A 26,765-nucleotide genomic window follows, 5' to 3' on the forward strand; every position below is an offset into this window, starting at 1 on the left:
CAAAATAATCATCGGATTGATTAAAAAGCATTTGGAGGACAACCCAAGGGAATGGGACTCATTGTTGTCGACGGTGTTATGGGCTTATCGAACTTCCAAAAGATCAAGCACTGGAGTCACTCCTTACATGCTAACGTATGGACAAGAGGCCGTGTTACCCCTGGAGATTACGGTGCAATCATTAAGAGTAAAACTCCAGGATGGTATGGCTAAAGAGCAAGACGATGAAATGATGTACACCAATATTGATGAATTGGGAGAAAACCGAGCCACAGCACTGGAAAAATTGATGGCTCAGAAGCGAAGGGTTGCCAAGGCTTACAACAAACACGTGAAAGCCAAGCGTTTCGACGTGGGAGATTTGGTATGGAAGACTATTTTGCCTATGAACCTCGACAGCGAAAAGTTTGGCAAATGATCGTCGAAGTGGGAAGGACCATACTTGGTAATAGACGCCCTCCCGGGGAATGCAGATCGAGTAATGGAGATCGATGGAAGAGAACTACAACGTTCGATCAATGGGAAGTATTTGAAAAAATTCTATCCATCGATGTGGGAAATGCAAGGAGAATTAGAAAGCGAAGAGTAAGAAAGATCAATTCCATTCATTCAGTAAAAACTTTTTACAATCTTCCTCTCTTTCCCTCTATTTCTTTCTTTCTCTTTCCTTCTTTCCCTTTCTCTCTCCCTTCCTCTTGCTCGCTCGCCCGAGCAGGCCCTTACCGGAAGTGCTCCCCGAAACGAACCACGAAGCCTCGCAGCCGGCACTCCAACTTGGCGTTCTCTTCCCGCGCGCGGTGATGAGCTGCAGCCAACTCTTCCAATGTCGCCTCCAGCCGCCGAAGGTGCTCTTTCTGACCTTGCGGAAGACCATTGGTAGAGTCCAACATGGCCTTCAAACCCTCCAAAGGGGCCCCAATGGAAGCCAAGGAACGGGTCTCGCAGGCTTCAGCCAATTCGTGTTCCCGCTGCTCGGTTTCCTTCAGAGGCCTTCGCAGGTGTCGCTGGCTGGTAGTCGGGCGGTCGGAAACAAAGTTCCGAAGTTGAAGGACGCTAGCATGAGAGGCATGGAGGGCTTCTTGGACGTTGCGGTGTTCCTTGTGCACCACTTCTCCGTTCTCAATCTCTTCGATCTTACACCAAACTTCATGTTCGGTGAGATCATCTTGAGACATGGTCGCCAGATTCCGGCGAAACTTATCCAGCCCGTAGTCAAAAAGCGTGACAAACTCTTCGTAGTCCGACCGGAACGGGTGGTCGGAGGGAAGATTTTGAGGCGCAGAACGGTTGAGCAGGTTGTGAAGTTTATCAAGGGCTCGCGGTTTCACCACTAGCACGGTGTAGGTGTAACTCGGAAGGGAGATAATCTCCCTCCGGATAGCCGAGAACTCACGGCTGAAGTATGTAGGGGGAGACGAAGCCGTAGAAGAAGAAGCACGCTCCATTAAGGTTGTGAGGAAGTTTTCTCTAAGAATCAAAGGCAGAAAGGTTTGGATGAAGACGCACTCCAAGCAAGTGACCCTATTTATACCGTGTATCAAGCCATTAGACAGCCGAAGTTTAATCGTTGGATCATATCCCGACATGCATCCCGATCTTAAGAGGAACCTATCTCACTAGGTTTGATCATTCCTGAAAAATAACATCCCATTTTCCTTCTTGCGGGATCAATGGAAGAGGCAGTTATCGTGAACTCCCAACTTGGGGCACATCCGGGGGCACTTCCAATCCCCGGTCGTGGCAATGCCATGATAATTGGACATGATCCATTCTGATAGAAAATGGGGCAAATCAACGATAAACTCTGACTTGGGAAGGGAAGTATCTCCTATCTTATGTTATTCTCAATGTGACACTCTTTTTCCTCCTTGCGGGAGCACATGATTAAGATATGGTCATCTCCGAACAGCTAGAGCATGTTGAGTCCTCAATTGACCGATCTCATGCGCATTTCTCTTTATACGGGGGCAATCCACTCTCTCCCCATTCCTTGAGAATTCTTTCACGTCCGAATATGCTTGATTTGCACTTTTTATGAAAAATTAAATCAAATTGAATTTCATGAATTTCATTTCATTAAATTTTTGTCTGCATTGCTAATTTTCATTGGGAGATAATTTAAATCAGGCAATCTCTGTGGTCCAAATGATCATACTGAATGAGAAAACCTCGAGACGACGAAAGGCAAGCCATTTCCATACACGTCCCGCATTTCCAATCCCCAATGAGCCGAGTGAGTATTTCCATGCCCACAAGGTAAAGGGTTATCTCGCGAAAAGTATGACGATCAAAATGATGAAAGGCATTCATTTTATCTACCCATACACTACAGGTTTCCCTTTGCTTAACCCCTTTGAACGGTGGTTTTATTTCATACCCCTGTCGAGAACAACCCCACACCGGGGTAATTCTCAGATCAAGGAATGAGTAAAATTTTCTTGCTCTCACTTGCATCAATCTTTGAGTGTATTTATTGCACGCGAGTCCCGTATTAGTCCAAGTGCCTTAGACATGACGAAGAGCGTTTCATTCTCTACATCATACACATTTATCCCTTTGCAAACCCAATTTGAGTGGCGGATTCATTTCTCGTAACCCAATTGGTGATCATCCTAGCAAGGAATCATTTGGGATCATCTGACAAATGGGCAAAATGCCTTGGGGCAAACTCGAACTCGAAAGATTTGCCAGCAAAATATACGGGGCCTGGACGAGACCCCTTCCTTCCTTTTGAAAAAAAGTGAGGCGGGAGTAGGGAGTAAGAAAAGCAAAAGGCTAACCCTACGGAAAATCCTGCGTACTCACAAAAAAGAAAAGAAAAGAAAAGAGACAAGTGCAGCCAGAAAAGAAAATGGGCCCACTCTCGTGACAAAAAAAAAAAAAAGGAAGAAAAAGAAAAGGGCTCTCTAAGAAAACATCTACGGGAAGGAAGGGAGGTCTCGGTTGAAGTTGTTCACAAAATGCTCCTCAAGAAAGATCATTTTTGAAGATCGATAAAGTTGCTCATTGGCAACAGCACCCATGCTCAAAGTGTCAAGGACGGATGATCACCAATCTTATCATCTTACTCCCTTTTATTGTAAATAGGCCTTTCATTTCTAAGCCTACCCCGAACCTATGTTACAACCCTCACCAAAAGTCTCTTCAGATTAGGGCACTTGGGTTAATGTAGGATTTTGAATTGCTTATAAATATCGCTCAAAGAAGTGTGGGCAAGATCATTTTTACTTCATTTTGCAGGGTTCCTGATTTGTAAACCCGATGCAGGTGACAAGAATTTCATTTCATTTCAAAGCCAAAAATGACTCATACGAGTCTCCTTTGATAAACCTCTGACCAAGCCTGAATTACGGTCCCTATAAAAGACCTCACGGATTGGTCTAGTCATACTGATTGCGAGAATACCTGGACCCTTGTCAAGTGTGATGATGGCAAATTTTTGAGTGATTCTCGTACTAGCATCAATGGTCGGGTTTCAAAAGCCTTTTCATGAGAATGAGTGAAAGTCCTTTCTGACTGAAGGTTCCTCATTCAATTTGTTCGGATTTATCAAAAGGATCGGACAGGCTTGCCTCATTGATAGAATTCCCCAGTGAAGCTTTATAATGCAAGCAAAAAGCTCACAAATTTTGTTAACATATGATGTTGCATTTGCTCATAATTGCACCACAAGTCATTAAGTAGGTATGATGCAGTCAACCTAGCCCATTCCTATTCATTGCTCGGAAAATCCAGGTAAGTTTTCTGAACCCTTTTCAAAATTGACTTTAGTTGTCATTTTGACCTCTTGTGTATTGACTTGATTCATCTCGGGTGACACATTTCTTCAATACCGATTCGGTTCGGGTAATACACTCCTTATACTTATGCTTTTAGTCCATGATTGACTTGCTCTCATGGTACCTTTATCCAGTTCATAATCTCGATTTGCTCTTGTGGTCCGGGTACATATCTTGCTCATGATCGACCTGCTCTCATGAGGTATTTATCAAACCATGGATGGATTTGTTCTCATGGTTTCAATAAATCTTTATCAAGTTCATTGATGGATTTGCTCTCGTGTTCTTGATTTCTTTTATTCATATCATAATCTCGATTTGCTCTTGTGATTTGAATACTTTCCATTCCATAATCTCGATTTGCTCTTGTGGTCTGGATCTTTATTCAACTCATGATTAACTTCATGTGATAATTTATCGAACCAGGATCGATTTGCTCTTGTGGCCTCGGTAAATTTTTATTAAAGTCATAATCTCGATTTGCTCTTGTGGCTTTAATATTTATTCAGTTCATAATCTCGATTTGCTCTTGTGATCCGAATAGTGTTCCGGGTTCATAATCTCGATTTGCTCTTGTGATCCGAATAGTGTTCCGGGTTCATAATCTCGATTTGCTCTTGTGATCTGAATAATGTTCCGGGTTCATAATCTCGATTTGCTCTTGTGATCCCGAAAAACATATCTTTAACACTACACATATCTTGCTTTGTCTCGCGTCGGGGAGAGGTCTTTGATAACAGATGGGCCCAAGACCTTGAAATCCTCGCATCAGAAGCTTGGAAATTAAGGGAATCATCAGCTTATGAGGTATCCGGTGAAACAGGTATTCTCGTATGCGATCCGTGTGCGGGTTTCTCAAATATGGAAAAAAGAGAAGTTTTGGCACACGTTTTCTATAGTCTTGCATATCATGCATCACTTTCTTTGCATTAGAAAATGGGATTAACACTCCTACCAAAATAATTCATCAATTGCATTGTCAAAATTTAGGTTTCAATTTTGTCTTTGAGCGAAACCTCTACGAGCATCCACTCAAAGAGGGGCAATTGTTGACACCTAAATTTTGACTAACCTTTTATTTTGCATAAAAATCAGGAATTAAATTTTAGTTCCCACAAAAAATAATTAACTTAATTTTCATATTTATTTTAGCATACATTGCTTTCACATTTTAATCGGACCAACAGTGGACGGATGAGAACTTAATTAAATAATTTGGATCGAGCCTTGAGGGAATGCAAAATTCAGCTAGGCTGTTCTAGCATATTAGTGGCTGAAAATTACAACGAAAGAATGTAGTTTTGACCTTTAATTGAGCTGAGTGTTAGCCCATGGAAAAAGGCTTTCAATTTAATTCATAACATTTGTTCAAGGAGTCAAGCCTATAAGCCCACAAGCATTAGGATTGATGAACAAGAAACCTAACGTGCGCTATAAATAGAGCACTTAGGTTTCACAAAAGGGGGAGCCCCAAATATTGAGAGACGCCACAAAAGTGAGAACTTCGGGAAAAATTTGCGAGATCTGTCCTTTTCTCGAAGGTTTTAGTGCTTCGTGTTCAACTAGTTCCGCTCAACCCAACGAAGTCAAACCGTTCCCCAAGTTTGCAGAACATGAAAGAGGAAAAATCATGTTCTTGAGGAGAGGACGACCAAAGGCGAATTGACAGGAAACGCCACAAAGGAAAATCCAAGGCTGTTTTGTTTTTTTTCTTTTGGCAGATTCCACCACCGAGACAAAATCATTGAAGGCCAATCTTCACCGAGAAAGGATCTTGACGTCTCTTAGCCTGACGAGTCCTTCGCTGCCCAGGCGAACATCTAGCAACCTCCAAGTGAGCATCAAGCGAAGCGGTTCTAGTATTGCGTTCAACGAGCACTACGTCGAGCTCACCACCGAGACGTCCACGCCGTCCTGAGTCAGAGTTACCATTGTTCGCTGCACTATTCGGAGTTAATTGTGCTGCGAATCTATACTGGTTCCGCATCGCAACATCGTTGCCGGCTCTCCGACCCGCGAGCTGTTCTTTCTCGACGAAGCAGTCTTTCGATGCCCAGCAAACGTCCACTATCACAATTATCCCACGTGTGTGAAGAGGTGTCCTTGTCTCCTTGAAGTCCATGGTGAAGAAAGCAACTGGAGTTCCTTCCGATCAAGCTTGAATTCTGTTTTTTTTTCTTCTTTTGTTTCCTTCTTGGCGTAATCCTCACCAATTTGTCTTAACGATTCATATTTGGCACGCAATTTTCACTCAAGTTCGAGAAAGAGAGGAGAGTGCAAAGCTCGCAACCAAGGTAAATCACCTAACTTGGATACTATGATTATTTGTTTGCGAATTTTGATTGATTGAGTTGTTTGTCCTAAATCGATGCTTGCGTTATCGTGAAATTGTTTGTCCTAGTTAATTTCTGAATTGGTTTGCATGATTCAAAAGTTAACTAGATAATTTTGAGCTTGGACAAAATAACATTCAATTAAAAAGATGCATTGCGTTCTTCCGAAATTTGTGAGTGAATTGTCATATTTGATATGTTCATAGATTGGATTGGGATTTATCCTAGTCTTTGAAATCTCCATGAGATAAAGCTGCTCATCCAAAAAGGAAATTGAATTTTGACACATTAGGCAAGATAATCTCTTTTGAAATCCTCAAATATAATCTCATGATTTTCGAAATTTTTGAGATATTGTGGATGATTCCATATATATCATGAGCATATTTTTGGATATTTGATTTGAATTTAAGATAATCTAAATCCCAATCACATCTTAAAGAAATCGTGCACATCTTTTGGAATATTGAAGATTATCTTGTGTCTAAATTGGAATCCTTAAAAAATCCTTATCATATCTTTTAAACTTGGAAAATTATCTAACATACTTTGAAGATCTCAAGAGATAACTTTTCCTAAATTTAAAAGCTATCGATATCCTTTGCGGATAGGGCCATATGCCCTTTAAAATTTTGGCAATCCCTTATGGGTTTTCGAAATTCATGCGGCCTTGATTGATTTTTACTTTTATGTTTAGCATGTTTATATTCTGCATATTGTTTGCCATTTATTGTCATAAATTTTGAACTTTAGTAAACAATACTGCCCATAACACATGCTCCCCAATTGTGCCTTGTCCCTCGGAAAACGTATATTAAAGGCAACATATGACTTCGATCTCGAAGTATGATCGTGCCCGTACGTGTGAATTAGATATCAAATCCTCGATCTCGAGGAGCGGATCGCTAATTCCTAAATAGAATTTCAAGGTTTGCCCTATGTATATAGGGACGACGGTAATTCTATAATATATTCACTTACTAACCCTAATCTCGGGGGGTGTTGTGAATAAAAATCGGAATTTCGGATTTAAAGGTGTTTTATGGGCAATATTGTTTATTTTTGTTCAAATTTCATTGTTTTCATGGTTTAAATAAATTCCTAAAAAATCCCAAAAAAAGATGTCACGTTTTCTTAAGCTAAATCACATTTCTCTTCACTTTTTGCATGAAAATAATGTCTAATAAAATTAGGACTTTGAGAAATCAATTTCTTAAGTTAAATTAGATGTTACTTCACATTAGAGTAGTTTTTACCTTTTTTTTTCATGAATCCGAAAATACACAAAAATATACCAAAAAATACCATCCACGTTGCATAGCATTATAGTTTAGTTTGCATTATTATATTTTCCTTGTCATGCATATTTGCCACGCCATTATGCCATGTCACGTATTTTTGCCATGTCATTACATCTCACATGTCATATAGGTAGGTTGCATTAGCATTGCATTTAATAAAAGAAAACCCCAAAAAAAATTAATTCAAATCATCAAACTAAGGATTTTTCATGAAAATCGGGTACCGAAAGGGCATTAATTGAAAAGTTAATGTAACCAAGTCCCCGAATCCATTTAATCTCTGGTTCGTATGAAATAAGGTATTTTCTCCCTAATACTTTATTTAGGTTTCTAATCTACCTACCATAAAAGATTAGTGGCGGCTCCAATTTAAAATCTTGGCATGTAATTGAACCTAAGTTGCGATTCGGTAGGACTTGGGAGAGTCCGAATTAGGTTAGTTAATCTAATTGACCTAATAATCCGTTAACCTGAAAAAATCAATTTTTAGGTCGCGACAATTGGTTATGGTGAATACCTACTATATGGTCAATCATCTAAATATTTCGCATGACATTAATTTCGGACGTATTCCTATGAAGAAGATTAATACAAAAAATCGCATGCATTGAGGATGGATACGATTACCATTTTAGAAATTGCATAGCCATATCGGATATTACCTAATTTAGATTAAGATTTAAGATAAACTATTTCCTAGTTTAAATTAGGTCATCATGTAGACATATAAACTTTTCTATTTCAACTCAAAAATAAAATCGTAAATAAAAGTTTATAAATCTACATGATGACCTAATTCAATTTAAAGGATAAGTGTATATCCTCAGGTATTAGAACAACGCCACAAATTAAGATGTGTTTTTGTTTAAATTAATACTGTGTATAACGGTTTTAGTTATGATTTTACTTTTGAGTTAACATAGAAAATTTCATAAATGTACATGATGACCTAATCTAAACTAGGAACTAGTTTCGACCAAAAAAAAAAAAACTAGGAAATAGTTTATATTAAATCTTAATCTAACTTAGGTAATATCCGATACGGCTATGCAAATTTCTAAAATGTGGCAACTGCATCCATCATAAATGCATGCAAATTTTTTTTTAATTAATCTTCTTAATAGGAATACGTCCTGAATGTCATGCACCATATCGATGATTGACCATACAGTAAGTATTTATCAAGATCAACATAGGAAACTATTTTAATTGGGATCCAATCTTTGGTCTCGAAAATCAAATCAATTGGAAATTGAATCACAATGCTCCAAACTAAATAATTTGATATTTGATTTGAATATTATTTAGGAAATATTCCAACGACAAGAGACGAATACGAAATCATCCTGGTTAAAATGATTTAGTCCAAAATGCGATAGACTTTGGGCAATCTCGATCAAATGACTTTTGTTTACCTACCAACGCACATGTAATTAGAGAAAGAAATCAAAACATTCTTGCAATGCTCCTCTTTTGGTATCAATAAATCATCTTAACTTGGCGATGCTAATGGCCGATAATTAGCGGACCAATGAATCAGCCCCAACAACCAAGCGTACACTATATTTATGATGCACGATGCATTCTTCGACCAAGGTCCAAACTTTTTAACGTTCCCAGTCACAGTCAAGAGAATGAAAGTGATGATGTCCGACGGCCGGTGATTTTTTCTCGGTCTTCATTGAGAAGATGCGACTAGCGACAAGAAAGAGTGAAGAGGGAAGGAGGGAGGGAGAGTTTGAGCCCTAATGGTTGGAAATCTTCTCTTAGCTGAACCCATTTATCATTAGGTCATTATGGGTTTAAGACCCATTCAGACTTATCTACTTTAATTGACCTGGAATAGCATGAATTAATAATTTAGGATCCTAGACCGATTATTTCTGCACTTCCGAAGACGGATAAATGTCGATCATCATCATCATCATCATTAGTTCCACCATGATCTTCTTTGCGTGACTCGTTGGTAAACAGAAAGCAACACCAATGTGGCATTCAGTACACTTTGTACTTGTATTTGATTATGAATGATTTTGTTATTGAGGCCTTGCGATTGATTGTGGAATTTGATAACATGTGGAGATCGGGACCCTGTTCCTTTTTCTAGTGAGATCTTGAATTAGAAAACTTCAAATGGGTGCGAGCATGAAGAAAGTAAAGGCGACATCATAAGTCTAATGTGCCTAGAAACCGATAAATGGAAATTCATAATATGTGTGACGCTAAAAAGAAAAGTGAATATATGGTATGCAATTTGCATCTACTCTCCATAGCTGCTTTAGTCAAGAAAGAGAGGGAATGTGTGAGACAATGGCCCATATGATTTTAGTCAAGAAAGAGAGGCAAGCCCAGGGCCAGGGGTACTCTCCATAGATGCTTTCGCTTTCAAAAAGGGCAATCGTAGTTCCAAGTCATAACCATTCAAACATTATCGTAGTTCCAAGTCATAACCATTCAAACATTTGAAGGAATTGCATAAGTCCCATTAAACCAATGCTGCAGTAGTTCAAGAAACACTGTTCTACCTTCTTTCTCTCCAACTTGAACAACATTTAACAAGGTAGATGAAAAAATCTGAAGCAAGGAAAATCATCTTAAGCCCATCCGAATGAACTTGAACAAGAAGGTGGCGTACTTCATATAAAGCAAAGCGAGGAAAATGAAAAAGTCTTGCATTGTACTAATTGAAAGAGAATGAATAGGGTGAGTCGCAACAAGTCCAACAGACATTCCAACTCATTGGTCTACCCAACACCATCATCAATGTACGTAGCATCATCAAGAACCTTCTCTTTCTCTCTCTTAGCCAATTCAATGTCCTTGTCCACCATCATCTTCACCAACTCCTCAAACCCAACCTTGGGCTTCCAACCCAACACTTTCTTGGCCTTACTTGCATCTCCGGTCTTGTTGTCGACCTCCACCGTCGCGTCTCCCTTCATGCTGTCAACCTCTGCCGGCTTCAGCCCGACATACTTGAACTCCACAAGGTCAATCGGATTCAGCCCCGCATACTTAAACGCAACCTTCAAGAAGTCCACCAACGCGTGCCACTCTGTTGCGATCACGTAGTCGTCCGGTTTTTCTTGCTGCAGCATCATCCACATCGCCTCCATGTGGTCCCCGGCGAAACCCCATTCCTGAATGCCATCCAAATTCTTCAGGAAGAACTTGCTCTGCAGCCCCATCTTGATCCGCCCGACAGCCCTCGTGATCTTCCGGCTCAAGAAGTTTTCGCCCCGTCTCGGGGACTCGTGGTTGAACAGGATACCGTTGCACACGAACAACCCGTGTACCTCACGGTAGTGAACTGCGTACCGATGCGCGGTGCACTTGGACACCGCGTAGGGGCGTAGGGGGACCGGGGGTCGAACGGGGATGTCTCAGACAGCGGCGTCTGCGGATTCCAGGGCCAATATTCATATTCCTGAGGCCCAAATATCTCTGAAGACCCAGCCTGGCAGTAACGGATGTGGCTGCGGCCGGTAGTGGAGACGTGAGAGCGCACGGCCTCGAGGAGGCGGAGGGAAACCGTGGCGACCACATCAACGATGTAATCAGGGATCTCGAAGGAGGGCGCCACGTCGGACTGGTCGTCGAGATTGTAGACCTCATCGGGGGAGATCGTGTCGATCAAGCGGCGGATAGACGAGGCGTTGGTGAGATCGGCGTAGTGAAGCTTCATCCGGGCCATGTGGGCGTTGTGGGGATCGATGTAGATGTGGTCGACTCGTCGGGTGCCGAAGTTGGATGAGTGACGGATCAGGCCGTGGACCTCGTACCCTTTGTCGAGCAGCAACTCGGTGAGGTACGACCCGTCCTGTCCGGTGATGCCGGCGATCAGGGCCACCTTGCGGTGCTGCGGCTCCTTGGGCGGGGCTTTGCCGTTGGCTCCGGATCCGGATTTGGGCGTGTCGTTCTTGATCGCAGTCGCCATTGTCGCGTAGGATGGGGAAACCGGTCTGCTCGTGAGACGTTCTTGGGAATGTGAAGGGGCAGATTTAAATCGAGTGAATGTCGTCAAAAACCCTAGGGTTTTAAGGCACTCGTGTATCAAAATAAAAGAAGAAGAATTTCTAAATATAAATCAAAATGACGAGAGCTGATTATTGAAGATATCTTTTTTTTATTATTTTCTATTATTGTATTATTATTTTTTATGAAATGTAACCTGTTTGTAATATCTTTATATATTAAAAAAGAAAATGCTTGGGCATGGCATTGTTACTCTACCTATAGTAACCATGCTTTCTACACCCCACAATTTCTCAAGGAAATCGAATGACCTTTTTTGTCCGGTTTCTTTGAGGAATCAATTTCTATAAATAACAAAATTTTGCTAAAAGCAAGATTAACGGAAAAAAAAAAGGATCTAAAATTATTAGTAACCAAAACGTCAGATAATCAAATATAAGAACATGCTAGCAGTGCAAGAGATTTTTTCCTGTATTTAGTTGATTCAACTCTTGTATTATATTTTAAGATGATTTTTCTTGTATTTTGTTTACATCAATCTTTAATCACTGTTTTTTTTTTTGTAACTTGCTACCCAATCCGCACTTGGTATTTCATTGGGTACTTAAATAGAACATGCTGGCACTGCATGAGGTTTGTTCTAACCCTATCCAAACATTTTTTCCGCAACAAAATTTAGTAATGCATTAGAAAAGTTGGTTTGGAAGGGCTTTTTGTTAATTCTGATTTCTGAGACTCTGCTAGAAAAATTCGCACCATTGTTGGATAACCAAATTGACTTAACTGACTGTTGTATGATGTTATGTCTTTGACGAATGTGACAAAAAAACCATCCCCAAGCTTTCCTCTCTTCTTTTCCTTTTCTATGTTTATGAAACTCTAATGTAAAATCTATTGAGGGATTGGCGTAAATATTTTATAGTGATTTTTTCATCCTTTTATTTGTTTTGAATTTCAAAAACTAGTTTTTCTTTTTAGAAATTGTGACACGATGTGAAAACCCGCTAAAGTCTCGTCTTATTTTGATCTTTTCTTTACTTTATTTTTTTTTATTCATGACCGATATTACTTGTGGGCGTTGTGGGGATCGATATAGATGTGGTCGACTTGTCGGGTGCTGAATTTGGAGGAGTGACGGATCAGACCGTGGACCTCGCACCCTTTGTCGAGCAACAACTCGATGAGGTACGATCCATCCGGTCGTCCGGTGACGACGGTGATCAGGGCCACCTTGCGGTGCTGTGGCGGCGGGGCTTCAGATCCGGATTTGGGCATGTCGTCTGGCGTCGCCATTGTCGCGTAGGATGGTGGCGAAATGGGTCTGCTCGGCAGATTTGAAAGAGGTGGATGCTTATGGGAAGATGGGATAGATGGACTCTAGGGTTTTGAGGAGATGCAAAGGGAGATGGGAATGAAATCATAAATAAAACTGGTATACACAATATTAATTTAAACAGAAACGCATCTTAATTTGTGGTGTTGTTCTAATACGTAAGGATATGCACTTATCCTTTTAATTGAGTTAGGTCATCATGTAGATTTATAAATCTACATGATGACCTAATTTAAACTAGGAATAATTTATCTTAAATCTTAATCTAAATTAGGTAATATCCGATATGGCTAATCAAATTCTAAAATGGCAACTGCATCCATCCTAAATGCATGCGAATTTTTTTTTTTTTGAATTAATCTTCTTAATAGGAACACGTCCTAAATTAATGTCATGCGACGTATTTAGATGATTGACCATATAGTAGTTATTCACCACAACTATTATACGAAACAAATTTAATTGGGGATCCAATCTTTAGTCTCAAAGATCAAATGCCAATTACATTAAGGGGAAACATGCCTATTCGAGAGATATCTACACTCAAACCAATTCACATTAGAATCACAATGCTCCAAATTAGATAGTTTGATATTCGATTTGAATATTATTTAAGAAATTACCTAAATGGACAATAGACTCTAAGGACAAGAGGAATAGAAATGTCATCCTAATTAAAGTAATTTAGTCCTAAATGTGATTAACTTTGGGAAATCTCCGTCAAATGACTTTCATTGACCTTCCAACAAACATGTAATTAGCAAAAGAAATCAAAACATTGTCGTAATCCTCTTCTTTCGTATTAATAAATCATCTTACTTAAGCCAACTAGGCAAGGTGCTAATTGCCCAATAATGATAATTAGCAGACTAATTAATCAGCCCCATCAATAAGTCATACACTATATTTATAATGCAAGATAGCATTATTCGACATTTTATCATTGACGCCCTGCGACCGATTGCGAAATTGATAACATATGGCGATTAGCATAATCGTGCCTTTTTCGAGTGAGACTTTGAAGGTTAAAGCTTTTCTTAATAGAAAACTTCAAATGGGTGTCAGTTGATTTTATGCGAGCACGACAAAAGGAAAGGCACCATCATAAGTCTAACGTGACTAGAAGCCTACAAATGGAAATTCATAAACGCGATATGTATCTAATAAATTGATTTCCAAGGACTAACCTCTTTCTTTCAAATAGAAATATAAAAAATGGATTTTCATTTTTATTCAATTTGTTAGATAAAGTGATGCAATCTAATTCCCTAAATGCACTAGTGAATATGGTTTTTTTTTTTTTTAATGAAAATGCGATCTCCCCTTTATTTGCATTTTTCTCTATTATAATTTTAGTCTTTCTTGTCATAGTAAAACAAAACTAAATTAACTGAAAAAATTAATTCTGTCCCGAAGCATATACGAGCCGGAATCTAGCTGCGTTAATCAAATCTATATGTTGAATGCAACACATAATTTGACCACTGAAGCTACGGTTTGCAAAACCAATCCGGATATATGGAAATCCACACTAATAAACCTTTATCGTAAGTTTGGGACTATCTAAGACCAATTGACCTATCTAATTGCAAAACCAATTAAGTATTAAATGGCTAACGATAAAACTTGTCATTTATGTATATAACTATGGAATATAGAAATAGATTGTAGGTTATAGATTATATTACAAAATTAGGTGCATAATTTTTGCATGGGTGATGGCTATATTTGGGGAGAAGCACAACTCGTTTTCCTCCTACAAGGAGAGGACAATTCTAATAATTTACAATCCTAAGTAATTAGTTTAGAGGCAACATTTTAGGAAAAAATCTAGAATTAATACCATGAAAAATCTCAAACTAGTACGTTTGTGACAAAATTATCCCAAACTGTTACACCTCAATAGATTTACCATGAACTAATTTTTGGATCATCGAAAATCTCAAACACACACTGGTACCCATGTGACATATTTACCCTTCATTAGTTTTTATTAGCTAATGTGGCAAGTCCGTGAGGAAATCCATAACAATCTTTTCGTTGAAATCCATTACCCACTCTCTCTCTCTCTCTCTCTCTCTCTCTCTCTCTCTCATACAGAAAACCTAGGTCGTGAAAATTGCGAACAGTAACACCATTCAGCGGCAAGAAAACACTTTTCTTGGTAAATCCAGGTCGGGAAAACCTAGGACGTGAAAATTGCGAACAGTAACACCATTCAGCGGCAAGAAAACACTTTTCTTGGTAAATCCAGGTTAGGTCGAGTTGCGATTTGCAATCAAGTTTCCTTTCCAGATTTCTCTAACATCGCCTCCATATCATCAATGCTTGATTTTTTCTTCTTCCTAATTTTATTTCAAAATTTTACCAAGAAGGAAAACGCTTTGCTATTAAATAATAATCAGTGCGACCATTCATTATGGGCAACATCCTGAGGTAAAGTAGATATAGTCCTAGGTTTGGTATTTTCGGGATAATTCAACTTTTAGATTTGAAATGCCTATTCAATTATCAAAACATGACGATATCAATCAACATCGATGAAAGTCCGTATCTTGCACAAAACTAGACTAGGAAAAGCACGACAATATTCTTAGATCATTTCATCAACCGAATTGTCTTCAAGTGGCTCTATCCCATAATCTCGGGTAAATAGCTAATGTATCAATTCAGCGTACGTCCAATACTACACAAGACAGCAATCCCTATTGCAATTGCAGGGCCCCTAGAAAATCTGTCGTATCGAATAGCAATTGCAACCCTATTGCAAGTTCAGAACCTCAATTAGGTTTGCAAGAGTCCCCATCTTTCCCAAGCATTGACAAATACAATTTTTTTTTTTTTTTTTGTCTTATTGATAGATGGAATTCTCTTCAATCATTAACTCCGCCAAGGAGACGTGCTGGCACCAACACAAACACAGATACGAAGTTCTTCGATGGAAAGGACAATCATAACAGTTCGAAAGTGATTGATCTCGCATTTTAAACCTATGAATAGATGAAGTTACCGAACCAAACTTCCAGTTTCTGCATTCCCATCAGAAAAATTTCCCTTATTTTCTTAGGAATGCGCGAACAAACACAAAAGGGGTTGGTCCATTCTCTTTCTTCTCCACAACTTATTGCACTCTCTGAATTCAAGCAGATCTGAAGAAAGTAAACACACAGGCTTTTCAACTCATCTGACGCTCATCCGCACTTGAACAAGAAGGTAGCAAATTCAAATGTGGCAAACCCAAGGAAGAAGAAAAAATCTGAATGCGAATAGGGTAGGTTGCAACAAATCCAAACAGACATTTGAGACATTTAACTGGTGAAGAACTTATATCCATCCCGAGAACATCTCAAACCCTTTTACTTGCGTCCAGCTGATATTCTAATAAAAAACCAAACAAGAGCACAGGTTAAGAAACAGAGCAGCAAGAGATAACAAGTAAAGAATACTGGGCGCTTTTGCTGAGCATGAACAAGAAACTTGTCCCTTTTCGCCAATTCAAGGTCCTTGTCCACCATCATCTTCACCAACTCGTCAAACCCGACCTCGGCCTCCCAGCCCAACACCTTTTTGGCCTTACTCGCATCTCCCTTCAAGTTGTCCACCTCTCCCAGCCTGAGATACCTCTCGTCGATCACCACATGATCCCAAAAATACAGCCCCGCATGGTCAAACGCCAAGGCCAAGAAATCCATCACCCTGTGCGACTTCTCCATCGCCACCACGTAGTCGTCCGGTTTTTCTTGCTGCAGCATCATCCACATCGCCTCCACGTAGTCCCCGGCTAACCCCCATTCCTGAGAGCCATGCAGATCCCCCAGGAACAGCTTGCTCTGCAGCCCCATCTTGATCCGCCCCACAGCCCTCGTGATCTTCCGGCTCAAGAAGTTCTCGCCCCGCCTCGGGGACTCGTGGTTGAACAGGATCCCGTTGCACACGAACAGCCCGTGGGCCTGGTAGTGCATGGCGTACCTGTGCGCGGCCCACTTAGACATGGCGTAGGGGGACCGCGGGTGGAACGGGGATGTCTCAGACAGCGGGAGCCGATATTCCAAAGACCAATATTCCCAAGACGGCGGCCGCAGGATCGGTCCAAACATCTCCGAAGACCCAGCCTGGCAGTAACGGATGTGGCTGCGGCCGATAGCAGAGACGTGACAGCGCACGGCCTCGAGGAGCCAGAGGGTGACCGTGGCGACCATATCAGCAGTGTAATCAGGGATCTCGAACGAGGCCGCCACGTCGGACTGGCCGGCGAGATTGTAGACCTCGTCAGGAGAGATCGTGTCGATACAGAGGCGGAGAGAGGAAGCTTCGGTGGGATCGGCGAAGTGAAGCTTGATCCGTTTCTCGTGCTCCTGGCGATCGATGTAGATGTTGTCGACTCGTCGGGTCTCGAAGTTGGGAGAGTGACAGATCAGGACGTGAACCTCGTACCCCTAGTCGAGCAACAACTTGGTGAGGTACCACCCGTCCTGGCTGGTAGTTACCTAGCTGGTAATTCCAGTGATCAAGGCCACCTTGCTGTGCTGCAGCGGCAGGGCTTCACCGTTGGCTCTGGATCCGGATTTGGGCGCGTCACTCTGGATCGCCATCGTCACGAAGTTCGTGGGAATGTCTGATCTGAAAATCCTAGGGTTTTGAGGATATGCAGAGGGATGGTCACGGTGGCCAGGAAATCAAATCACATAAAAAGAGAAACTTGCCTATTCGAGAGATATCTACACTCAAATCAAATCGCATTAGAATCACAATTCTCCCAATTAGATAATTTGATATTTGATTCGAGTATTATTTAAAAAATTACCTAAATGGACAATAGACTCCAACAACAAGAGGAATAAAAAAGTCATCCTGATCAAAATAATTTAGTCCTAAATGCGATTGACTTTGGGAAATCTCCGTCAAATGAATTTCATTGACCTTCCAACAAACATGTAATTAGCGAAAGAAATCAAAACATTCTCGTAATCCTATTATCTGGTATTAATAAATCATCTTACTTAAGCCAACTTGGAGGTGCAAATTGCCCAATAATGATAATTAGCAAACTAGTTAATCAACCCCAACAACAAGGCATACACTATATTTATAATGCAAGATAGCATTATTCGACATTTTGTTATTGAGGCCCTACCACCAATTGCGAAATTGATAACATATGGCGATCAACATGACTATGCCTTTTTCAAGTGAGACTTCGAAGGTAAAAATTTTTCTTATTAGAAAACTTCAAATGGGTGTCGGATGATTTATGAGAGCAAGACAAAAGGAAAGGCACTGTCATAAGTCCAACGTGCCTGGAAGCCTATAAATGGAAATTCATAATATGTACGATGCTCAAAAAGAGAAGTAAGTATATGATATGCGACTTGTATCTAATAAATTGATTCCCTAGATTAACCTCTTTCTTTCAAATAGAAATATACGACATGGATTTTCTTTTTTATTCAATTTATTAGATAAAGTGATGCAATCTAATTCCCCAAATGCACTAGTGAATATAGCTTTTTTTTTAAATTTTTTTTTAATGAAGATGCAATCTCCCCTTTATTTGCATTTTTCAAGTAATAATTAGTCTTTTTTTCATAGTAAAACGAAACTGAATTAACTATGTGCCAAAGCATATACGAATTACAATCTAGCTGCGTGAATCAAATCTATATGTTGAATGCAACACATAGTTTGACCACCGAAATTACACTTTGCAACACCAACCCGGATATATGGAAATTCACACTAATAAACCGTTGTCGTAAGTTTGGGAATATTCAATCTTAGACTTCACACAATTGAAGTAAGATCGATCAAACATGAATGTGTCTAAACCCTCGCGGGTGGATCGGACAGCACCTGCCAAAATCCATCAAAGTAATACTAACTTACTTGTGAGTACCTTGATACAACTACAAAGTTTACACAAGTCAATAAATCTAGAAATCATCACAGATCCAAAGAGTAATTTATTTCGCATATGGATCTTGATGAATACTTACTATTTAGGAAATATTCTTGTTAACAATATTAATACGAAAAAAAGAATTGCATGCATTTAGGATAAATGCAGTTGCCATATTTTAAAATTTTCATAACCATATAGGATATGACCTAATTTAGATTAAAATTTAATATAAACTAGGGTTAATACCATGGAAAATCCCAAATTAATATACATGTGACAAATTTATCGCAAATTATTTTTTTGGCCATGAAAAACCACATGAAGGCGCAATTCGAGCATGAGAAGCTCTCAAGGCTAGGGAAACCTTCAAGTGTCAATTATAGAAGCTTGGGCAATTTTTAATAGGAAAATTTGCCCAGCACCTTGCATTCGTTTTTCCCTTATTTCGTCCATCTAAGAATAGTTATGGGCTGGGAAAATGCAGGACTTAAGTAGCACCAACATCGACATGCGACACGTCATTTCGACACGTTGTATACTAAATATATATTTCTATATATATATTAATGACATAATGTGAAGTTGGTTTTTTTTTTGTGATAAACGAATTCAATCAAAATAGGGCATGTATATCCTCGGGTATTAGAACAACAACACAAATTAAGATGCGTTTTAGTTTTTATTCATGATTTTATTTTTGAGTTATAATAGAAAAATTTATATATCTACATGATGACCTAATTTAAACCAGGAAATATTTTATATTAAATTTTAATCTAAATTACGTAATCTCCTAAATGCGTGCAGTTTCTTTAGGAGTACTTCCTAAATTAATGTTATCTAGATGATTGACCATATAGTAAGCATTCACCACGATCAATATAGGAAACATATTTAAATTACATAACGGCTCAAAAAGGGAAACATGCCTATTCGAGCGGTATGTACACTCAAATATTATTTAGGAAATTAACAGGCGTACTGTACACTATCTTTATAATGCGTGATGCATTCTTCGACCGAGATCCAAAATTTTCAACGCTCAGAGTCACAGAAATTCCCAAGTTCTCTTCGTTCTTAACTTGCTGCAGACGAGCCTCAATGGCCGACAGGAAGCTGAAACTTGTTCAGGATGCTGTTGCTGTGATGCGAAGACTTATGCTTGAGGAGGATTTATGTTCTGATGATTTCATGCCGATTGCCTGGTCTAATATCAAACTCTCCGAGGAAATAGGTAAAGGCCGTGACGGGACTACCTTATTTAAGGCAAGCTATGATGGTGATTCCGTTGCCGTGAAAAGATTCCATTGTGGTCACATTCATGTCAACATGGGCACTGTCGAGTTCACGCGTCTGCACCCACACCCAAATTTGGGGCGTATCCACGACGTAACCGACAACATGGGATTCAAGTTGGTTGTTCAAGAGCTGTATGATTTCAGTCTGCAAAATCTCATTGACGCATTCCGGCCTTCTTCTAATTTCCGTGTCGCGCCTGATGATACACCATTGGCGCCATCTCTCCAGGATAGGGTGCAGGGAATTGGGTTATGGATTGATATTGGTCTTCCCTCACAGACATTGCGGGAACTGATGGAGTAAATATTTTTATTTAAGTTTGAATCTAGTTACAAAAGTTCAAAAAAATTTCAATGCTTAGTTTATAATGATGTATGGATGTGGCATTAGGACTGGAACACTTGCATAAGCATGGTAAAGTTCATGGGGACTTGAGGCCTGAAAACGTGGTGATTCTTGATAAAGTTCGCCAAGATCGTGAACGTCTATCCGCCAAGATCTCTGATGCAGGGATTACCACATTCGTTTACGAACATCAAGCTTGCATGGGAAATCTTGGTAGGTCGATCTTCTTAATTTGAATGGTAATCATCTTCTGATATATGGTGCATAATCTGAATGGTAATGATCTTCTGATATATGGTTGCAGGTCGTGCAAGCTTTGGATCACAAGCACGTGAAGACATGTTCTCCTTCGGTTGTCTCTTATTCTTCTGTGCCAGTGGTGGACGTGACTTTCGAGAAGGTGAGGGGAATACTGAGAAAAGTTTTGAGAAATACAAATTGGATAAGAACGAAGTTGGGGCCCTCATCCAACGTTTGCTAAATCCGGTTGCTAATTCGAGGTAGGGGCCCTGTTATCTCTCATTGAGCTAATACAATTTCAATTGTTGTAGAGATTGCAATATAGCTGATTTTATCAACATTCAATAGTCAATTGCTGTTGATTGCTGGCAGGCCAACAGTGTCAGACGTGCTTATTCATCCATTCTTTTGGGGTCCAGAAAAGAGGAGGGACTTTTTGTCTGAATTCTCCAATACCGTAGATCAGTTAAGGAAAGACGATCCAAAGGGCAAAACTCTTACGAAATTGAATGGCAAGAGGAAGTCGATCTTTTCTCGGGCGTGGAATATCTGCATAGGGAATCCTTGTTTGGCTATCCTGCGAGATAACGTAAATTATGACTATGGTGCTGTCGAAGACTTATTGCGAATGGTGAGAAACGTGTGGGCTCGCAAGGAGGCGGTTTCGGAAGCCCTGAAGGTACTCTCTAAAACTGTGATGATTTGTGTAGCTATTGACTTGTGTATTAAGGTAGCTTTGATGGCCCTGGCAGGCGCTACCCGATTCTTTCGATCATTTAGAGACGTTCTTCACCAAAAGATTTCCGAATCTCCTGATGGCGGCATACGAAGTGGCGTTCGAGTTCTTAAGAGGAAATCCAAACATTGAGAAGTACTTTAAAAGAAACCAACGTTGATTCTTTGGCTCCAGCCCTTTGACATGGGTGATGACTAGCTGGTGTGAGTCACCATTAACTATTGAACGGAGGCTCTGTTTCTTTGCTCTAAACTCTGCATTCTGGTTCCAGTATTTTATTTCTTTAGTCCAATGGTACAAGTTGTCCACGTCGGGTTTGCATATTTTTGAATCCCCTAGCATGTCCATATCATGTTCGATCAATCTTACTTCAATTTCTAGCGTTATATCATTTTAGTTTTTATGTTGGTAGGAAGTCTAAGATTGAATAGTCCCAAACTTAGGACAACTCCGTTCCGTTCAGATATTGATCGGTCTTGGCTTGACATGGTTTACACGTTACTGGTTCTCGGGAGAGTTAATATCTCCATTAGCTAAACCCTTTCTTACCCTGCCTTTCGACTCGGCTTTCCTTCTGGGCATCATCATCTAACCAACCAAACGATGATCTTACAACGAGAGATGACCGCTCTAGATGGCTCTCCCAATCCGGCGATAGGGAACGCATTGTCGGGGGTACCACCTCTAATCAAACTGCGAATACGCTTTCAATGTCGCGAGGGAAACCTCGGTGAAGGTCCCTAAGTAGTATTAGGAAGACGAAAACAGCTAGATGGTTGGCATAGCAGATCCCTATATATATATATATCCTGGTCTTTGAATAGTCCCAAACTTAGGATAACAGTTCATTAGTGCAAGTTTCCATATATCCGAGGTCGTGTTGCAAAAGTGTAAAATACGATTGTTTCCACCCGTTTATCAGCGATGTATGCCCTTTATTTGCCTCAGTGAATGAACCATAAATCAAGCCCCTGAAATGAAATGATGAAAGACAAAATGTCACCGGCGCGAGCATGAAATTGTGAGATCTTTATGAACCATTAAGATGTTGGTCATGTGCGCGTATAATGGTCATTAATTATGGTCTATCTAGCTAAGAGTGAACGACAAAGAGAACCCTCAGAACTCAACGCAGCCATGAGTCTCGACAAGGAGAACCCTCAGTGATGCTAGTTTGCCGTTGTTTCATCTATCTGATCTAGTTCATTTACTTAGGGTGCGCATGGGAACACTTCTGAAAGTGGCTTTCTGCTCTAGAAGTACTTCTGGAGCATAAATTCATTAGGTAATTTAGGGCGCGCATGGTAACATTTCTGCTTCAAAAATCAACTTCTAGCCAGAAGTTGATTTTTCTACTTCTAATCAGAAGTTGATTTTTCTAATTCTCCTTAGAAACTGAGATTGATTTTTCCATTTTTACTCCAGAGGTTATTTCTGATCAGAGAAATTCGTTTGGTAATGGTTGAAAATTTTTACTTCTAAAACATTATTAACATAAAATATTCTACGAAAAAAAAAAAAGGTTGAGCCGGGCAGACTCTGCTTGGATTGCTAGGCGGCATCGAATTAGTCTTCTGGCTTGACGATGGATGTGCACAGTAGATGTCTACAGCTGTTGGGTCGAGTTTCTGTGATGCTTAGCATCGATCTTTTCCATGATTCTCTCTTACAGGAGACAGGACTCGTGTATGCTGTATACTTGCTCTTTAAGCATTGCAGAGGCTGACTAAGCTAGTAGATAGATATTCACTATGTGTTGGGACTGATTTGGACTTCTTGATTTAGGTATCAGAGTTAAAAATCATTGCTACTTTGTCCTGTAGGCATCGAAACGCACTTACCATTGAGTTTTAAGTCACCCAGATAGGGCTATAAAAAGACTATACTTGCGGGTTAAATTAGACCGAGAAATCACGAGCTGAAGTGAGAAGGAAATATGTTTATCAATCAGCAGTTGGGAGATTTTTGGAGAGAACACTTATGTTTTAGTAGTCCGATGATTGGTGTGAACTGTATTTAACCTGTTTAGTGAAATGTTGGTAAACACCTGATATATCATTAGTAGATTGGAAAGAGCAACTTGGAAGCTATTTTCCTCTTCTCATCATGGTAACTGCTGCCTGCTTTAATGTTTCCACTCAAGTGAGGTTAATGATTGCTTGATGTACATTTATTCGAGGCGATAATATTAATTATCGGGAATATCATGCATGAAATAAACAAATCTGATTCTGACATAATGGAGAGCTAATATCTTCGTGAGGATTGATTGATCTCCTCCTTTCATTTGGCTAGAAGAATCGTGGTGCTTGGTCTCCTTCTTCTAGTTGGCTAGGAATCATTTTTATCAAATGTGCTATCATTTATTCCTTGATTTTCTCCTCTGGAATTTTATAGAAGGGTTACAATTAGCTTTAACCATATACAACTAAATACTCGGCTATTTCTTTTTAATACACTTTATTTGTTTGACAGGACCTCTGAGGAGGCTGTTGGATCATTTGAGCCTTGGCGAATGTACCATTAAAGGCTGCCTTGAAGCTTACTCCTGTACGTATGATTTGCATTTTGCTTCTTCCATTCTTGTGGTTTGCTTCAATTTTGAATTGTAGGCTGTGAGCTCCTGTGCTGTCCCCTGTAGGCAAGCATACAGGAAACTTTCCCGCAGTTTGGAGCATGAGGTAAATCCAGGACAATTTAACATGTCGTTTAATTTGAATAGGACTTTATAATGTTGAAAGGAATTACTTTATTGGCTATATACGCTTCCTTCTTTTTTCCCATATAGCATTTGACATGCAGATGAGATTCATTTCAATTTGATTATTAGCCAAGTTTCTGTGTAACAGTCTGGTCTTGATATCACAATCTGTTTCGATTGTTTTCTAATCCAGATCCATCAGATTAAACAGCGTGCATGGTGAAAGTACATGTAATTGCTGCTGAGAAGATTTTATTATGCAATCTTTTAATGAGAAATGTTCATATTGGCTAATCATTGCTACTATTATAACTGTACCTTTCTGTCGACCTTATTTCTGGTACCGTTATGAGATGGATTCTCAAAAAAATCTTGCTAACTCTTTAGTTGCAAATTTAGTGGCAAGGCTTAGAGTAAATTGTGGCTTGTGTTAGAGCTATCTTAAACATTCGAAATTGTAGAAATATGTTGGATTAAATATGTTGTTAGTTCCATTTTGTTCTGTTGAAGATGCTGTAGTTTCATTCCCATGATCCTAACAAAATAATTTTCGTTCCCAATGCTATGCACTTCCCATGTTTCATTGTGTCAGGTTGGGCCTTTACTTTCTCTTTCCCGACCCCAATTTCCTCGTCTCTCTTTCGCTGGACAGAGGCTTTTGGTATATTGAATGCATGTGTCGCGCCAAATCTCTTTTTACAATTTATGTCTCTTTCCTTAAATTTTTTTCCCATTCATTTTCAGATTCTTGATTATCTCGGAAGATCTTCAGACACGGACTCTTCCTCACCAGTCGATCACTTGTTGAGCAGATCCATGTGCAAAAGAGTTGTTGGCTTCACAAATGCGTGGTTTTCACTTGTTATGTTTGTTTGATTGGATTTTTGCTTATGGTTAATGCAGCCAAAAGACATTGATCCATCTGGCTCATTCGCCGTATCACATGTATCCGGTTTCCACTTTGTAAGTGCAATAGAAGGGAGGATTACGGGTAATGTCTTTGTCAGCTGACTAGGCAAAATGGCAACCCTTTGTATAATCCTTTCTTGATCATGTTGGGAGTGTTGTCAAAGGTTGATAGACAGTTCAGAGAACTGTTGCTCTAGGAGGAGCTGAGAGTTCAAGTCTCTCCATTTCCCAGGCTGATATTGCTTCTCTCACAATCAACTCGTAACCGGATGACATTTGGTTATAACATATGACTAAGCAGTCTTTGTCGAAATAATGATTGTAGCAATTCATGTTCTAGCAATGGTGTCAGGGTTAACTGTCTGTTAGTTTTCCAGTGTGGTGAATGCTCTTCAGTTCCTTAGTGAGGAAAGCTGGGACAGTTATAAGCTGATCTTTGATACGTACATGTTTGAAGCATCCCAGGTAATTCCTTGTGAATAATCTTGATTCACGCGTATCTGAATGCATTAATGTTGGTTTTGATCAATTTGAGATACAAATGTGTGCTGTCACCTATCATTCCGTCTTCTTCCGTTTCCCCTTTATTCTTGTTGCAAGTTCCAGTGTTTTCACTAAGTCTTCTCTATAGGGGCCACATTCGTGTAGTTGTTTGCAGTGGATAATTACTTTCATTGCTATGGTTATTGTTTATCGCTACTAATGAGAGCAGAGGATGTCCCTTAATGTCAAGAGGTTCTGGTTTTTCTATCTACATAGCTATGAATGAGGTGGAGAAATTCGGTTTGAGGTTCTTTACCCTTCTGAGTTCTCCTGCTTATTCCATAGATTTCTAATCCCACAAAGTATACTATTTCCACCTTTCGTTGCTCGTATTTGACATCGATGAAGTGAATGTTTTAGCTGTTAAATTCCAGGAATGGGTAGAGGCAAACGGTGATGGTTCCCTTCTTGAAACCTTGAAGGAGGCTCTGGATGAGGTGATTTTTACAGTAGTATAACTGCATGTTCCATCAGCAAGTGTTTTTTCTCCTAACTCATAGCCCTGCAGGTTGTTAAGCCATCCGAATGTGAAATATACAGCTATAATTCCAATTCAGATGAAGACCCATATTCAGAGAGAGGAGCAATGTAATTGTCTGCTCATCATCGCCTCACTTGTGCAAGTGGTTTCCATTCTGATCTTAATCATTAACTCTCTTTTTTGGGCTCCTTCAGATGGTCTTCAGTTTCTTCTTCAATAACCGGAAACTAAAGCACATTGTTAGCTTCCGATTTTGTTGCTTAAGGTGATGAAAATTATATGTTCACCACTATTCTTTTGGCAGTAACTTGGTGGTGGAGGGACTACTTCCAAATGAATTAAGCTATGGTGAAGACGAGGAAATCTTGGATGACATGGACACGTAAATTCAACGCTTAGTTGTCATGCCAAACAAATTTAATTTGGGATCCGATCTTTAGTCTTGAAGATCAAATGCCCAATTACAGAAGACACTTTCTAGCAGATAAAAGCAGCTTACTTTGATCGTAGCGACTAGCGAGCATGACACTTGAAAGGAACAAACATTATCGACACTCATCAAGATTAACCAAAGAAGTGGGCAGGCACATAGCCCCAGATAACGAAACCTCACAATACTCGAAGCTATATTGACAGAGGTCATGCTAAGCAATTCATCAAACAAATAGAATGCATTGGCGTGTAAGTGCCCAAAAGCCCCTAACATTCGAAAGATGACATGAATCCTCTGAACTGCGAGGAAAAAAAATTTCTTGGAAAGACCGACTTCATCTGAGCCGGTAGACTTCATCTGCGTCAATTGAGAACTCGAAAGATGAAAATTTCTTTCTTTCGACACTGGGTTCGGGCAAACATGATTGGCAGACACACAAATGTACCTGACTTACCGAA

The 26,765-nt window shown here is 39.8% G+C and overlaps 2 pseudogenes; both read right to left on the reverse strand.

Moving 5' to 3' along the window:
- Nucleotides 1-10,157: 10,157 nt before the first annotated feature.
- On the reverse strand, nt 10,158-11,297 carry LOC115732773 (annotated as a pseudogene).
- Nucleotides 11,298-16,077: 4,780 nt separating this feature from the next.
- LOC115728902 lies at nt 16,078-17,313 on the reverse strand (annotated as a pseudogene).
- Between the last annotated feature and the right edge of the window lie 9,452 nt (nt 17,314-26,765).

This window comes from Rhodamnia argentea, chromosome 11, assembly GCF_020921035.1.
Source record: "Rhodamnia argentea isolate NSW1041297 chromosome 11, ASM2092103v1, whole genome shotgun sequence".
In the NCBI taxonomy this organism is placed as follows: Eukaryota; Viridiplantae; Streptophyta; class Magnoliopsida; order Myrtales; family Myrtaceae; genus Rhodamnia; species Rhodamnia argentea.